We start from the raw sequence: 18798 nt of genomic DNA, 5'->3' as shown, positions 1-18798 counted from the left end.
CAAATCCCAATAAAAACTAGAGCTTTCAATATAATTTATTTAGTTTATCATTTTGTCCTGTATGGATCTCTTCCAAAAATCTTCTCAATTATTAGCTATTATACTACGCTATCGGTCAATTATTTCAAATATTCGCAACGCAATGAAAACGGATTTCAAATTCTTTCGAAACTAAAACTCTTATTTCAAGGAATATCAGTATGAATAAAATGAACTAGCTTGTAGTCTGAATCTGTTCTCGATGCTCGATGCGTCATGCACTTTCTTCGCTTGTGTTTCATATTTCTCGATTTTCATCGATCCACTAAATGATGATCACATATACGTATCTGTAGGGATGATAGAGCGGGTGACTATTACGGGAGGCTGAGCTATTATGTTATTGCTAGGTAAAAGGCTGTTCCGTTCGGTTACATTCGCTGGCTAAGACCCTTGTGTCTTCGCGCAGCCATTCGCTACAAGCACACACACACACACACACACACACACACACACACACACACACACACACACACACACACACACACACACACACGCACGCACGCACGCACGCACGCACGCACGCACGCACGCACGCACGCACGCACGCACGCACGCACGCACGCACGCACACACACGCACGCACGCACGCACGCACGCACGCACGCACGCACACACACACATATGCACATCCTTTTTGGCCTAAGTCCACGTGCCTCACAAAGACTGCACGTGACCATCAGCCCGTCATCATTTGCTGACCTTAAAACTAAAGAGAAAACTATCGGCGATCCTCATCATCGGCAGCCCTGTTTCCAGTCGATGATGAAAATAAGTGAGCAAGTAATGGAAGTAGATATGAACAAAGTTTAATCGATCTAGTGCTGGTGTTATACACTTAAATTTTATTTATTATATATTTATTTATTCATTATAGTACATAGATCATTTAATAAACAGGAAAAATTAATATTTACATTTTTGGGGAAAGCAAGCCGCATCTAACGAAACTTTATTGACACATATTTCTACTACGTGTCTACTTATTTTCATCCCTGACTGTATTACGCCCAGCGTATATAAATCAGCACCCCCAAATAAATAAATAAAGAAAGAAAAAGAAGAGGAGAATAATAATTTCCCGTGTAGAACCATTTATCCCGAAAGATTCCAGAGAAAATCGATCAACTACAGGATCGAAAACACCGACGCTTCTCCAATATCCCACGCTCTTGCACACTGCGAAGAATCCTTCGATTATGGTGAAGCGTTGGTCGCCAAAGAAATTGCAATTAGTTCGATAATTACGGAACATCGAAATAAAAGTGGTAGGAAAAAAGAAGGGGAAAAAAGAAGCGAGAGAGAAAGTGTGAATGTCGAACGAAAAGAAAAATCGGGAACGGACATCGAGTCGTTGGCAGGAAACGCAATTATCAGCCAATATCCGAGAGGTAGAAATCACCCTGGTCGTGGCGTATATTGAAAGAGAACACGCGCCCACAGAACGTGAACGCTCGTTCGTTGATATACCAACGGAGACGGTTGTTAGTGCAATGTACAATTGTTTGCTACGTATACTTGAATAATGGTTCGAAAGCTTTACTGTTTAAACCACGACTCTCTCGTGGTCATTGTTTCTCATTGTTCGTCGCTGACGAAATTAGAATGCGCGTTTGTCCAAATATCTTTTTCCCCGTGGTCGTCGTGTCTATCAGATTCTGTAGTAACAACGATGGCTACGAACGCAAACAACGACCGTGGTTGGAAAAAGCGTGGACGGTGCGATTTTTTGAAACTTTAGAAGGTGTGGAACGTAGGCGCGATAAGCGGCACAGTTGGCCAGCATGAGTTCGATAAAAATACACGAATTCATTTTCAAATTCTTTTTTGCTTTATTTCTTTTTTTGACTTTTTTTATTTTCTGTAAAGGTGCAAGTAATATGAGCAGCGTGTTGGGCGCGGAAAATCGACATCGGTAGTTTTGAGAGTGGCCTTCGGTGGGAATATGCCGAGGAATTGGTAGAATTGCAGTTGATAGAATTTGTTGTCGAGTGGTATGTGAATAGCTTTGGAAATGTACTTATTAATTATTAGTGTAATACTGTGTGCAGTAGCATGAAATATTCAACTGTAATATGTAACAGCAAATATTTGGTTTGTATATATTTAAAAAAAAAGTAATAATACACGTGTTAAATATATAGCTTATAGCTTTTTGATAAAATCCTTGAATATTCATTTATTTTTATATGCTTCGTCTTTTAATAAAGAAATAGATAAAAGTGTAATCTGATATAAAAAATAGATAAACGTTACGGAATGAAATTCATTAAAAGAATATCTACTTTTAACTAATTTTATACATATGTATCTTGATTTGAAAAAGTATAGCAGAAAAATTTGGTACCCTAATTAGCAATGTAATGAGAATGAATTCAAATCCTTGGTCCTTAACAGGATTCACAAGTTATAATCTCTTTAGGAATCATTTAGATATCGCTGCGAGTAATTACTCTTTTTCTCTTTTATAAAGAATATAATCCGATTTAGTTCCTTCCCTACCAGCCAAGTGCACCGCATTTGTTACGATCAATCTTCATTAACGTATAAAACTTTAGACAAGAGATAAGACAACGTCTTTTCGAGATATTATTTGTTGATTTATCACGATGTGTAGAGATGGGAAAAGATCGTCATTTTGTAAAGTATACTGTTATTACATGAAGCTATCGATATAACTCAAAAATACTTTTCTTATCGCGTTTTAAGTGGTACTTGCAGAAAAGGACAATGATTCATAGAATGATTCAATATTAAATATCTATTATTTAAATCCTAAATGTCGAAATGTTAGTACCTTCCAAATAGCAATAAGAATATTTAAAAATTAGAAGATTAGACGATTAGAAAATTAGAAAATTTGAGAATTCGGAAATTCGATAATTTGAATGTTTAAATTTGTACGTTTGAAATTTTGAAAATATGAAAACTTGAATATCTATATATGTAGGCACATTAGAAAGATTAAAAATTCTTGTTAAAAACTGCTAGTAACTTAGAACTTTATAAATTTTCTAATTTGTGAATTGAAAGATTTAAGGTCGTAAAAGTCTTAAAATTATAGAAGTCTACAATGCATATTTCAGTAATTCTATTTTCGAGTACTATTTAATGTGTCACGTAGTATTATTTAGTATATCACGTAGTACATCACGAGTAATATTTAATTGCGGTTATGACAGGACACAGAAAATAATGATTCTGCATTATTAGCGTATTTATATTTAATTATTGCAACATAATGATTGCGTAAAACTACATAGATATTCGTATTGTATCTGCATAAAACATGCATGCACTGAAAATTATTACCATTGTTATGTTGATTGCCATCGTGTATTTTTGTTACAGGTAACTTTTTAATGAAACATTTATGAGCCAATCCGTATATCATATTTTCTTATTTTTACCTTTCCTTATTTTTACTCGTAAAATATGCTGTGTAAGTTTCGTGGGAATAATCTAGGATACTCTGCAATTATTATATTTATGGAAAATTGGAGACAAGAAAGAAGAACCGCAGTATATTACGTATCATTCAATGGATCAAATTTGAAACGTATCTGTTAGGTATTAATCGCTTCCTCGTTTTCCCGGAAATCAGTTACACGGTAAATTAGTTGCATTATATGAAACACATGTGAACACAGCACGTATGTGCGTGTACGCGCGCGCGCGCGCGCACACACATTGACTGTTCCGATTGATAGGTGATTGATTGACGCAGCTGCACGCCTACACTATTACCTTCGATAACCGACGACTACAATTTGTTTGAGGAATATCGGAGGATGGGACACGTGCGCGATAATTGGTCAAAATTTCACGCCCACGTTTCCAAATGTCGCGTTATGAAATTATTACGCTTCGCTATCTCGTTATATATGCATTTAATAACTGAACACTTTCCTGCAGTTCTCTTCTGGTCCGAAAAATTTGCGAATAATAAAATTGATATTTGAAATTAAATGGATCGTATAAAACAGGAAAATAAATTGGAATTTGTTGAAATCAGAAGTAATTGTGAATATTATATCGTCTAAATTGCACGAGGCACTATTATATTGTCAATTTGCAAGTAACGTGTCAAATATTTTTAATTTGATATTTCTATTAATCTTAATAATTATATTATGAAGAATTCAATATTCAGTTAATTATTGAATATTTGGAATTCGATATTTCATGTATTCGCAAGATATAAAAGAGTAAAGGACGGAGAAATCGTTCATTTTTTCTTCCTTAAAATATGTATTTCAATAACGTACTGGTTTCTGTTCCAGTGTAAAGACAAATATTCAACTTTCTATGCCATTAATTTGCTTTTCCACCTGTTAGTCCATTTCGTGCAAGCTTGCTTTCATTCTACGTTTTCTTCCATATTCACATGCACACTTCAACGTAAAACGTACCGGTATAAATTACTCTTGATTGCCTTGTATAGTATTTATATAGACTAATAAAGAATTCTTCTTCCTATATTGCTAACAATCACTATATTTTATTAACGAATCGAAGAAAAATCTAATAGTCAGATTATAAACAAAATTGCTATTAATGTAGGAACTTTTATCATTTCGGACAAAATGAAAATATAGGGTTTACAAATAGTTTTAGTGATAACCAAAATTACGACTAAATAGATTATAAATAATTCGGAAGGTGTCCTCGGACAATCAGTAATATTATCAATATTTCGATGTTCTCTACAAGAATATGGTTTGTCAAAACAAATTGACAAGATTGCGATGACAATACATATTGAATAATATTTCGATTGTTTTGGTTAAGGACCTTGAAATATAGGCGAAGTATATAGACGATATAACACAAGATAAGGCTACTCAACAACACAACGTAAAATAACTGAAAAGCTAAGGTTAGAAACTAGTTCATTTTTAAGTCGATTGAATTTTTTAATCACAGTACTGATAATTTTTATAAATCCGGAGATAAAATTAATTAGTCGTTGAGAAAGTGCACGGAATCGTGTGCAAATTACATTGGCCAAAACACGTCACAACGTCATATACGCATGACGTACTCAGACTCCAAGCCAGCATATTCATCCTGTTTTTCTTGAAATAATCGTCTTACATTCCGTTTTTTCTTTCTTTCGTTCATGAATAAAATATGTGGTTTACAATGCAACAATAACGAATCAACTTTGTTTGTTTCAATGTGTATTTCAAGAACATGTTCAAAACGCATTCAAGTTGCGACAGTTGTCTAGGATTGTCTCGGTTGGTAGTGGAGATTACAATTTGGAAACAGACGTCCGTTTAGCCCCGAAACTTCCATTTTCACGCGCCATAGCGATTCAAGCAGGTAGTACTGGTTGGTATAATGCGACACCACGGAACGATTATGTCTCGGAGGATTTCGTCATGAATGCGACCATGAAACCACGTTTACGTATGATTTCCACGGTACTTCGTGGAGATGGCAAATGTGCACGGGACCACAATTGGTGCAGTTCTACCTGCAGATAAAGACGATTTCCTTCCCTTAGACAAAAGTTCTTTGGAAGATCTTGCGTTTCGTCACGGATATTAAAGCTGGTAATTACAATTTAATATTAATTTTGTAGAACAGGTACAAAAGTGGCGGATTTCTCTTTTCTGGCGTTTACGATTTGTTATTTTTTGTATTGTAAATACAATTCTTATTAAAACGTTGGCAATATTTATCAACATCCGCGAGTTTAGGTTTACAGTTGTGAAACTTGTCTTTGATTATTCCAATGTCCGGGAACTTCAGCCTCATTGGTCAGAAGGTCGTAGAACCCACTTCGAAGTACCTCGAAGTACCTCGAAGTTCAGGGAGCTTAACCTCTCTGGCCGGAGGACTGTGAAATCCATCTTTTGATCGGGAAATCTTTACTTCCCTGGTTACAAGGTCGTGGGAATCGGCTTGGTGTATTCTGAGATACGACAGTGAACTTTTGTCTAAAAGATGCATTTCGTTTACAGCAGTAGAGGTCAGGTCAACGGATATATTTGTACAGACGAAATGATTAGACCAGAACTTCTGAGAATTCTTTTAGTGCAAATTCCTCTGGTGACGAGTATAGGTGATCTACCCACAACGTGCATTAAAATTCTTGCACAGTGGAACCTCCGTTATTCGACCTAATACGGGGATAACGGATAGAAGTACTTAGCAAAATGGAAAAACATTATTTATTATTGTTATTATTGCTTAAATCTATTGTTTATTTCTATATAACTTTATATATCCTATAATTCTAGATATTTTAGGAATAATTAAGAAACATAAGTTTTTAATTAGATTTTAGTTTTTTCAGCTACCAGTTAGATTAGTTGAGGTACAATGATGTGCCATAAATTAGAAGCACCATATCTCTTAACTTACGTTCACATAGGATCAATCGACTGTATATCATCACTTACAAGACATCCTACAGGTGTTGTATAATGCGACTGAAATGTACAGTTCAATTCTTTTGAAATATTAAATATTCTGTGAGTAATGTACATTGTAAATGATAATTTGCAAATAATGAAGATTGAATGTTGCGAAAGTGAAGCAGCAAGGTTAAACTAGCCATAAAAAGGTTTAAGTAGATCGATTCGTTTTCTCGGATATATCCCTTCGTTTGGGATTCCGACGTCTTTCTTCGTCTGCAAATACATCGTGGTAACTGGACTAATTGGTTCCTGTTTAACAGTTTCGTGAGATTCGACGGGCGAGATAAATTGCAGGTCCAACGAAGTCCTACGCCCGAGATGGGAATCCTATTCGAACGGGCTAATTGAAAAAACGAATTACTCCGAGTCCCACGAGGAATGCCTGCAATTCGAGTTCTCTTTGTTCCTGCAATTTTTAGTTTGATCCCCAGTGCACCAACAACTTGGGGAATGTAACATATAGTACGGTTTAATCATCATCTTCTTCGATGAGAAATATTTTGTTTTTCGATATTAGAAGTTTAGACGTTTCAATTGACTTCTGTAATCCTTGCAGTGCGTTGATTAGTATTATTCTTACATATTATTTTTCGTATTAATCTCTTATTCACAATTAACCAAACATTTCATTAGGTTTGATGGATAATTTGTTTCGTTAAATATTCGAATTAATTACTCGCAATAATCTTGAGCATTTTATATACTGCATGTTACAAGCATTCTGTACATTTTTTCATCTTTAAATTTCTAACAAGTATATGAACAATAAGAAGTCTTCATTAATAAGTCTTAATATTTAGTGGTATTACTTTTTGCATTAATTATATATTTAAAACAACTATTACATTATTACAATATTAATACGTTACAAATGACTATATATGTGGTAATTTTTCACAAACTATATTTTTTGGCAATTAATATTTTGTAACTTTTATATTTATTATCGAATTTGTTTAAAATTTTACCGATATAATTGTGATAATAGTACCTCGTCTCAATACTAAAAAAATAAAATTGTGAAGTGTCTTTTATAATACGCATAATATATTCGTAAAAGTGTTCCATGAAAATTTCCAAACGGAACTACAGATTATTTTTCATATATTCAATTTGATATAGTTAAGTTATTTTGTTATTTGTTCATAGTTGATACTCTCGAAGCAGAGGAATACAAATCGCGAAGTAAAATTAGCACAATATTGAAAGATTTGACTTTCATGCGTAATTTGACTAAAGCATACAACATACAAGAGTACAATCGTCTGAGATGTTTCTTGATTGGTCTTCGACTAGGCGCTTCTAAGCGTAATTTAAGTAAAGGCCAGTTTCATTATTATAGAGGAATACTAGAACGCAATTATGGTACAACGGCGCATGTACTCATCATCCAGCATTATGATCAATTCACATGATGCACGTAATAGGATATTAGGTTGTAATGCGCAGGTACATAGGTGAATACAATGATGTGCCAAACTCTGTGTTCTATGACGAAGCAATATCGTGCATGGAGCTCTAATTTCGATAGAGAAATTGGTCCTCTAACCTAGCTCTCAAGCTAATGCTATATGATTATATAGAACGACTAAATAAAATAATGATAAATAAAAAGATATAAAATATGTACAGTCTCCATAATTGTTGTTTTATACTTAATAAATTCTAGATTTCTTAGGTTAAAATTATCATCTGCATGATTTCATCTTCTAAGCGGAATAAGTTTGTGCAAAATGTATAATGTCACTGCAAGGTGATTACTTAAGGTATGCTTCAATTAACAATCTTATAATCGGATCTTCCTACTTCGTTCCATTTTGAAAATATCTTGTTTTAACTTCCAAAATTCTCGCTTTGCTCTTCCATCATTTCATAACCATTCTCTACGAATATCACAATTCTCTTAAAAGCGAACGAAGTAACATGATATCTCTGTTCTGCCATTATCCAAGTTTCCATCGTTTTATCCTCAACCCAATTCGCTATAGTGCGCAAATTTTTCACACCAAAGAACACAAGATCCTTAAATCTTCCAAACCACTCATTTCTTCGTTGTCTTCCGCAAACTACCGTCGAGTCTACGAAACGAGAACATTTACTACGTTAATCCACGTGACCCTCTACTTTTTGTTCTTCAAATGGAGACTGTATGCAATAGAACATTCTTTTCTCAAAAACGAAAAAGAAGAGAAAAAGCTATTCGTAAAAGTCGATCGCATGAGCTCAGACGATGCGCAGTGATGATGATGCAGTTTCGCGAAGAAAATTATGCGAGCCAGACAGGAAGTGCAAAAAATTAGAGCAAAGTCGTAAATCACCAAGCTGATTGTGCATTTTATGGAGGAATCCATAGGCACCGGCGAGAAACGCGTTTTTCGTTTTTTATTTTAGAAGAGGTCCAATTGCATTTTTCAAGGATGGATTTTCCTTTTGAATCGGACAGCCATATGTATGTATAGACGAGAAAGGATTTGCTACGGACACACGTGACTGTGCTTACCGTGAAATATTGTATATTATGGACGTTCAAGTGAATTACGACGGAGAAGAAAATATTTGCTCTTTTTGAAAATGTAAAATGATTCAAATATGAAACACGGAAATATTTTATTTGAACTTTTAAGAGTGGAACCGAGACAGATTTACAGAGTAAAAATATTCTTAATATATTTATATTAATGTACTAAAGTAATACTATTGCTATTGGATATTATTTCTATTATTTTTATATTTTATAGTAATATTTTTAATGGAAATGTATTTAAAAATGTGTTATTTTTTTGGATAAAATTTGAGGAAGAATTATTTAAAGAGGACAGTTCTTTATGATTAAATCTTCCAACAAAAACGAAGTTCATATATTTAATCCGGTAAACTTTGAGTCGCAATTTTTTGCACAATATCAATATCGTTCTTTTATACAGAGGTTAACTTTACTTTGAGAACATTCTTTATATTACGATATTTTTCTCCCTTTTTATATCAATTTTTGATTTTCTGTCTCTCTATTTTTGTTACGTTTGATTCCGTATATAATTAGGGGACCGTAATTTATTTCAAAAATATTATTTCGACGTAGAGAAACATTGAACGCCTAATAACGCTTCAAGAATTCAGTTTCCTTTAGTACTTCATTCAAATATATTTGATTAACACAGTTTACTTTGTCCTTATCTTGCTGCAGCTTCCGAAATTTAAACACCAAATCTCTCTGATTTAAACACCAAATCTCCTGAATTTCCCTAGATCGTTGTTTTAGCCTACAGTCGTGTTTTTGGTGGTTAAACAAATTATTCGAACGATTCACATGATAAATCGCAAGAATGATATTTTATTTAATTTCTCGAGGCAACGCCGTCAGACGGAAATTTGATAAAGCTTCAAACATAATTAACTAAGCTGTTTTGCCGTGGGACTACCGATTATTTTTACTACCAATTTTTATTCCAACAATAATTTTTTCATTTCAATTTAGTAGAACAGTAAGATGAGAAATTGAAAAAGTTAAATTTTGTATTTTTAATTCTTTTACACTAATGCTCGAGGGAAACTTTGTTGAAACATATTACTATGAATTTCGCACTTTAAATGTTATGCATAAAGTATTATACGTATAATAGACAATAGAAAAAATTATTTGCAATAAAATGAGCTAATTTATCGATTAACTATATGCAGACATGCGATTAATTAATTGGTTAATATATTAAACGTTCCATTACAAACCTAAATCTATATCAAATTTTTGTACAGTTTAATAATTTCATATTTCATACATATCAATGAAAAGAAAACAATACTTTGATTTTCGTTTCTAGAAAATTAGAAAATCGTGATGGCATAAAAGTAGAAAGTTAGAGAACAATACTTAAGACCTTTAAAGTAAGGATTATGCGATTAAAGAGCGTAAAAAATTGCAGGAAGTTAGTAACTCCGGTCACACATTCTGCTTTCTTTATGAAGATAGTAACGACCGATACTAACTTTTTACTCGAACACTTTCGTCGTCATGTTCGAACTTTTACACGATATATTTTTCCGAACTTCGAAAACAGCGTTGTCCTTTATGGACTGTATAATACATTCCTGTCTCCGCTTGAAATATTAATATAGGAATTTTTGGCCCTCAGTTAAGTAAGGGTGAGCAGTTGGGAAACTTTTTTAAATCCTTATACTTTATATTTGTAAAATTTTGTATTGCTCTATGCCTAGAATAACACTTGGATTAAAATATAAATTCTTATCTTTAGTAACATTTTTTATCCACTTCAAACATTATGTCTGTTCAAATATTAATTAAAAGTAGATTTAAGTGAAATTCACTACATCGTGTACAATATTCGTGAATAAAATTTTAGAAGGAAATTTGTATCAATGAACAATGTGATATTACGATGCTAGTCGGAGTAAGATTATATCCCGTGTAAAAAACAAAGTCGAACGATTGCAAATAATATTCTTATATATTACAAATTCGTGTGTGTATACCCAATTAAAAAATCAATTAACCTTTTTCCTCGGAACCTGTTGAAATTCTTTGTCGAATTAGAGTTCACTGTTACTTCGTATCGCCCCATCCTATCTCAAGGATTACACTATAATTGAATTTTTTACGATGTCACTATTCCACACACGGATTAAAAAATCAATTGTAATCAACTCGAGCACTCGAGCATCCAAAGTAGTTCAACAGACTTTATTACTCGATTCTTTCAGAAATGCATGCAATCCACATGTAAAAAACATGTAAGATTTACGTTTAAGAAATTTCTTGATTTTTATAATCTTCGCCAGAGTTAATCAATTAGATAATTAATTTTAAGCAGTATAATATTATTTTAAAATTTATCATATGAACTACAGTAATTATTTAATTAAATTGCCAAACTTTAAAGCTGTAATTAATTAGGAGTTTGTTGAGAGTAATATACGACTCAAAATCATATCAATTGAAGGTTAAATTCATGAATTTTACGTTATTCTCAATTTTTGCAATCAAATATGATTTGGTAATTTACGTAATTTGAATCGTATCAAATAATTGTTGAATTAGTCTTATACGGAAGAGTATTGCTGATGGATGCAACATTTAAATCGTTTTTTGTTGATCTTCGTGTTTTCAAAGTTTGACTCAAGCTTCCTTTATCAAAGATTATTATTATTACGTCTTAAAAGCAAAGTTCTAATCCTTCATCTCTGGTACTTACATTTTGAAAAGTGTCACAAATTCCTTGTATTGTCTTGGGTCATTCGTAACAACTTAAAGCTTAAATAGAAACGAATTTATCTTATTCTCAAAAATGTTTCCGCGCCGTGCATCTGTACATATCTCCTCGAGTTAAAAACGACCAAAACTGCGTCTTTTGATGCAGAAAATATAAAGCATTATTTATGTTTATGTTTTAACGATGAGCGAGGAGAATTTCGTAATTTCCTGTCGAAAGAGTTTATACCTATACTCTCTTGTACTTCACCGAGTGGCGGAAATTTGCATGGAAACATGTTATAGTTTGTTTTCTTCGCGTATTTTATGACGAAGGTATGATTTTAGCAAAAATTAAGATAGAGGCTATATAATAACAAATAACCAAATAATTAAAAATAGCATTCAAATAAAATTGTATATAGAAAATACATAACAGAATTGAAATTAAACTTAATGGACAATAATTTCTTGACTTCTTCTGTGCAGAAATTCTCAGTTTTATATGTATATATATACATATAGGTAAATATTTTATAATACAAATCCGAAAAAATTGAAAATCATTATACACAAATATTATATGTATTTTAAATGCCAGTTAATTGTCCACGTGTAATTGTGTATAACGTAATTTTCGCTACATTTAATTGATATAGTTTTAATGAATACAATTTTTTCTACATTTAACTAACTACAATTTTCTATGGGGAAAAGAAAAATGATACAGAAGTTTGTTGAAAACGAACATGCAACACAATACATACCATCAAGTATGTATAGAAACGATAAAATATCTCAAGTTCCAGGTGCAAATACCGTGGCAATGTTCACAAAAGATATCAATGTAAACGGCGGTTATGATCGGTTGTGTATGATAGAATGTTCCGCAACCTTTTATTATTAAAAGCAGGCGACAATAAATCTATGTATATCGGTAAACTAAAAAATACTACAAATATTCGATAACGATGCGTGTTTCTCGCTTACCTAGTAATCCTTTTATTCTCTATTCACGTTTTCAATAAAAACGAAAAATTGCTCTATCTGTTTGTATATTTTATTATTAATGATTTTTATCGACCACTTCTAATCGGTTGTTGCTTAATAAATATTTTCTCTTACCGTTAAATATTACTTCTCTTTTAACTACCATTTTTAAAATTATACATATTGGATAATTGTTTTCACTGGTAATATTTTTTAAAGCTGCTACATACACTGATTCACGAATGTATTTGAACGCTTACTGTAAAACTTAATATTCACGTTTTCTATAGTTTAAACTATATTGCGTTACAATTACATTATTACATTGTTTATCACATATTACATTATTTTATAGTTACGTTCATTTTCTATTTCTATTTTCATTATATTTTACATTCTCCATTTATTAACGCCCGTCTGCTTTACTGGAAAACGTAGCAATTCGATTACCATGCGTTAAAGTGTCGAGAGTGTGAATCATGACATTCTCGAAATGACCCATTCAGGACAGCCAGTCTGCTTTCCGCTCTCTTAAACGGATACGTCTGGACCCTTGTCTGAATCTGAGAATATTATATACTTCATCAAGTAGTCACGGAATTACCTAGAGAACTTGCGATTACATTGCATTCTGGCGATTCTCATTCACGGGGAATGAAAACGAAATATATTCCAGATTTATCGCCTCGACTGCCTCTTTTAATGTCATTTCAAGGAGAACCAGGGTTTTAGTTATATCGTTTGAACGACTATGCAAAGAAACGCGTGGGTTTAATTGCGACTTGAAGAACGTTCTCAATTTCTATGGAACGCTTTCTCTCTCTGAGAAGCAGCTGTCTCAACATTTTCTGTCGAATTAAATGGATATATTAATTACTTTTCATGAACGGTAATGCAATAATAAATTTTACTAATGAAAACGAAACAATCAATGGCTACAGAAAATATTTACACACAATTGTATAAGTTAATGATAAAGCAATATAGAGTGAGACTAGAAAGATAAAAAAGAAAATATAATAAAATAGAAATTTTCATTTTCCTCAGAAGTGGCAATGAATGAGAAAACATCTTTCTCCTCTAATATTCTTTTAATTCAATAAACATGCTGAAGCGATACCATACTATGAAAGCAGGTTACTCGCATAAATCTTTGTTACGATGGAGTCGGTGCTCTTGCAGAAAATTAACGTGTCGCGAGATGGTATAAGACAAGGATACGGACGGGAGAAGTGAACAAAGTAATTTAATACATTTTGAATTCTGTCTGAAAAGGCGTATATTAATAGCATACAAAATAGAAGATAATTATCTTAGAGTAATATCTTCTGAAAAATTTTAACTGTTTAAAAGTCTTAAGAATTTAATCTCTATCCTCAGCGATCTCAAGCACTGTTTCAAAAGAAACTACATACCCTCAATCTCGATGAAATCAAATCCCAATAATGAAAAAAAGACCCCTCGTTTTACAATTCCATTCGCCATCACTAACATCCATTCGCCTTAAAATAAAGAAATACTCGATATAGAGTGCCTCATTTCTTTCCCCAATAATGGAGACACAACATTCGAAGGACCCACGGTCGAAAGTTTGGCACGATTTACGCGTCTTTCGATGCTAGTCGCTTGATAACGTCGTGTACGGTGATCGTGGCACGATCGAGTCGAGTCCCATAAAAAGGACGAGGGGTGAATCAGTCATGGAAAGAAGGATAGCGGTAAAAAGGTTCCGTATCACGTGACAATGAGATACCGTTGAACATCGTTCGTCGACGTATATATACGTACAAGCAGTTTCTGGACGGGCGACCTAACCGAAACGAGAGACGGTCCAAGCTGGTAGAAAACGATGGCGGGATGATCCAGGTTGATGGAGGAATCTCGATGAATCGGGGTAATGGTCTTCCACGCCTTGTGATCCCTCTTTGACGCTCGTGTACTGCGAACACGCCGCAGAAATCGCTTGGCTGCTCTACTTGCAGGTATAATAGTTACATACATACTCCTAAATGCATTGCATTTGCGTAGTGAGACTGATGTGGCCGGTAATGTAAATTAGATTTGGTACCAGTGAGAGGCATTTCAGCGAAATTGTTGAATATTATTGCGGTAATCAATATTTTTAATGGAATGTTATGTAGATAGATAAATTATATCTTATATCTTTATGGATCAGACAATTTGGGAAATTATTTATGGGTGGAAAATGTAAAGGTACTGATTGTAATAGAAGTAGCTGTATTATGCTATAACATAAATATACAGCGTTCAAATGGGATTGGTTTATATGTGTGTTTTACGTAGAAGAGTAAAAGTTAAAATAAGTAAAAGTAAAAGAAGAGTAAAAAATAATAAAATAAAGGAATAAAAATTTATGAAGAGTAAAAGTAACTTAACAAGCCCATTTTGAGTTAATTTCCCTTTATTGTAATTGAAAGATTATTTATATCCTTATAGCAAATTAGTAGTTAAAATTATCTAATAACGAAACGACCATGTAATTATTAAACATAGCCTCATAGTTACGATAATCTTATGTATTATACCAAACAACATACACTATATACATATACGAGGTTCATACAAGTTTCCAAATGTTTCATATATTATATATTCTATGTCATTATCGAGAACGGTCATATAATTCTGGTTGATTAATCGTGTTTTGGCAATATAGATCAAATATTAGACTTTATATAAGACCAACAGGTGTTTTAATATTTTGTGAATGAAGGTGTATCTCACTCTTAAGCGGAATTCAATATCAAAGAAATAACGATAAATAAATTACGAAGATTTGCAATTTGTGAGATCATTCGTCTTGTAATAAAGTTAAACCGAAGCATGTTTCTTAGTTTTCAAAGAAACTCGAGGGATATGAGGAATCAAGAGATCTCGTTACAATTTCTAGTATAACTAAGGAAATTAATCTCCGTATATATGGATTGAATTTACGGTTCACGATCAACGTCAAGACACGTACTTAGTTATACCAATGGTTAGACTGGTCAGGTCAGGAATCAAAGACGAATCACGTTCCACCAAGAATCAATCATTATGGCGAAGCAATCTCAACTCCATCGTAAAATTTTTTCATCAAATTACACGTATTCTTCATCTGCTAGTATCCTTGTTCGATGTCATTCTCAGAGAGATGATAAAAAAGCTTGAAGGGAATTCCAGAGGTTTTTACGGAAACATTGATTTAACAATTTAATTTAATCGAAACGTAATATTTCTGGTATTTTATATAGAGAAAACGAAATTTTAAGCAGTGGAAGATTTGGTGATATTTTTTAAACAATTGACCGGTACTGATAATATTATAGTTGAGAAAAGTTGAACTGTTATAAAATCATGACGTGAAAAGTGTATTTTTAGAGGATTATAATAATGACCATAGTAAATTAATGAATACTTCCCTCGTTCCATAGAAGTTTTGAAATAGACTTTATCCATCAGAAATGAAACGTAAAATTGCGTCAATTAAATATGACTGGATGGTATTTGAATATTCGAGGATAAAGGTTTCAAGCGATAATATTTAATCATTACTGGAACGGAAATTATGAAAGGTTATGAGAAAATTCATTCGGAATGTGATATTTCTCCGAACTATTTATCCCTGCAGTAACAATATTTCAGACTATGTTAAATCTGACTCGTTAGATCCAGTACAGAAGAAATAAATCTCTGCTCCACTTTTTTTATATATGTACTGATTTATGTGGACACTCTTCAATTTTCTATTCTTTTTTTCTCTCGCACCTATCTTTTTTTTGTCATTATATAATTCTTGAAGTATACACACGATGCTTAGGCTTACTTGAATACAAAAGATTTTGTCTTGTTTCCATTAATTTTCCTTTCTCAATACTGTTATATTATTAATGTATTAATATCGTAAACGAATCTACTCGCAAGAATATCTGAAAACAATCGAAATAATTATTATATTTACATAATTCTTGCAACACGATAAGAATAGCCATTGTATCTAATAATTAATATTTCTATATCATAGTTAATTTTCATGCAATAAAACACAAAACTAACAAAAGAGAGAAAATTAGTTGCACTAGAATCGAGGCATTTGTTCGTTTTAAATTCCATTCGCGTTTACTATTAGCCAGTTGGTGAAAGAGGTCGGCTAAAAAAAGAAAAATGGGCAAAAAACACAAGTTAAATTTACCCGTAGAGTTGTTATCGCGCATATCCTGTTCGACAACGACGCCGAGCGTTTTTAATTAATTCGTCGCTTTTACGCGACATGAAATTAATTTCACGTTCAAACAGCACACGGAAAATTTATGGCTATGAAATATATATTTCGTTCAGTCATGGTACGATCCTCGACTGAGTATTTTGAATAAACTTCTCGTTTCGTACACTCGAAACAATCATTTATATATTTGCCTTTAACTGGCGATCATTGGTGTTGTTAAATGATATCGTTGAACTTCCATGATCAATTAGGCGATTAATTTGAATTTCATGGATTAGTTCTTTAAATAAAATTCTGATTGCAGTTTAAAAATTTGACCTCATTTCGTAATGCACATGTAATGTGACGTTTCGTCGGTAATTATATCCGTGAATAATACAAAGCCATGTATGAACGCTTGATGGCGTTTCATTTGTTTAATTAATCTCACTCGTTTACCGGGAACGCAATCAGAATTCAGAATGGAATCGAGCAAATAAGTAATTGTGTTTCGATATGAACAGATAAAAATCTATAATGCGACTAATTGCGAGCAGCGATCGCTCTAAAACTTGATACTTGCTGCAATTATTGTTACAGTCGAATAATTATTTTAAGTTGTACATGAGCGCCTCAGAAGCCAAACAGATCAATTCAAATTATTTCAGTTTTCCAGAAATAACGTTACTTACTTCCATAGATTCATTTATTGTAAGATGACATAAATAATAACAAATTTCAAGATAATCGTCAATAATCCTGTAGTCGATACGAAAGAATGAATGTAAAAAAGTTATATCATAATGTACAAATTGATTTTACATCCGCAAAACCGATATTACCTTTTTCACCGACTCGATAAATAGACGTGTAACGATTTTCGTTAATACGAATGGAAAGATCCGATATGTCTGAGAATACTATCTTGTAAAATATTTTTTTTTACCAAAGAACGCAATGAAAGGAATAGTCTCTACGGCTATCAATCGAATGGAATGGCTCCGTTTCCAAATGGCTCCCATGGAAGAAAACCACAGAAATCCAGGGAAAAAATATTCGAACGATAAATTGGAATCGACGCGCCGACACAGAGAATTTATCCGGTGAAATTGAATATGCATAATGATCAGAAAGGGCGAGATAAATCGCATGAGACGTGGCACGAAATTTCGCGCGTTCGGGTGTAATTAAACGGGAAAAACAGAAAGTACCGGACCAGTCACTTTTAATGAAGATTTAATTATAAATCACGGGCCCGCTGGCAATTCGGCTTGTCTGTGTATCAAAGCGAACTTCAACCATCGTGAAGCGCCTGTCCGATGAGATTATTGGCTTGTGATTATGTTTCAAGAATATTGAGTTTTCGAATTACACACGCCATATCGGCGCCAAAATTTCACCTGGACGCGAAAAGTTTCTTCAATAGATGAATCGCATTATAGAATTACTCTATGAAAAGTTAAAATCCATTCTGCGTTTAGAGAAGATGTATAATAATTCTGTGTAAACGAGAAGTTTTGAAACATATCTACTATCGATTTTACGCTCGTAGAACGGCTGTTTAAAATATTTTTAAGCGCATTAAGATCGAAGTAGTAATTAAAAGTAGTATTTATCATTTCATACGTAATATCCACAGATTATAAGATTAAGTTACTTGTGAAAAATCAACAAGATCAAAGATTGTGTGAAACAGAATTGTCTTTTATGTTTGCAGATGTCTGCTTTGTATCAACATTAACTTAAAGAATCAACAAGAAAATTAACTCCAAAAGAGATAGGTACTATCTCAATCTTAATATAAAAGACTCTGTTGAAAAATCGCTGTATAAAATTGCAACGATTTCACAAAATAACCGAAGCTACGTTTCCGACGAACGAAATATTCGTCAAAGACGAGGCCAGGAGCGGATAAAACCCCTGTAATAGCC

Source organism: Bombus vancouverensis, chromosome 2 (genome assembly GCF_051014615.1).
Source record: "Bombus vancouverensis nearcticus chromosome 2, iyBomVanc1_principal, whole genome shotgun sequence".
Taxonomy (NCBI): Eukaryota; Metazoa; Arthropoda; class Insecta; order Hymenoptera; family Apidae; genus Bombus; species Bombus vancouverensis.
This window is presented reverse-complemented; position numbering follows the sequence as displayed.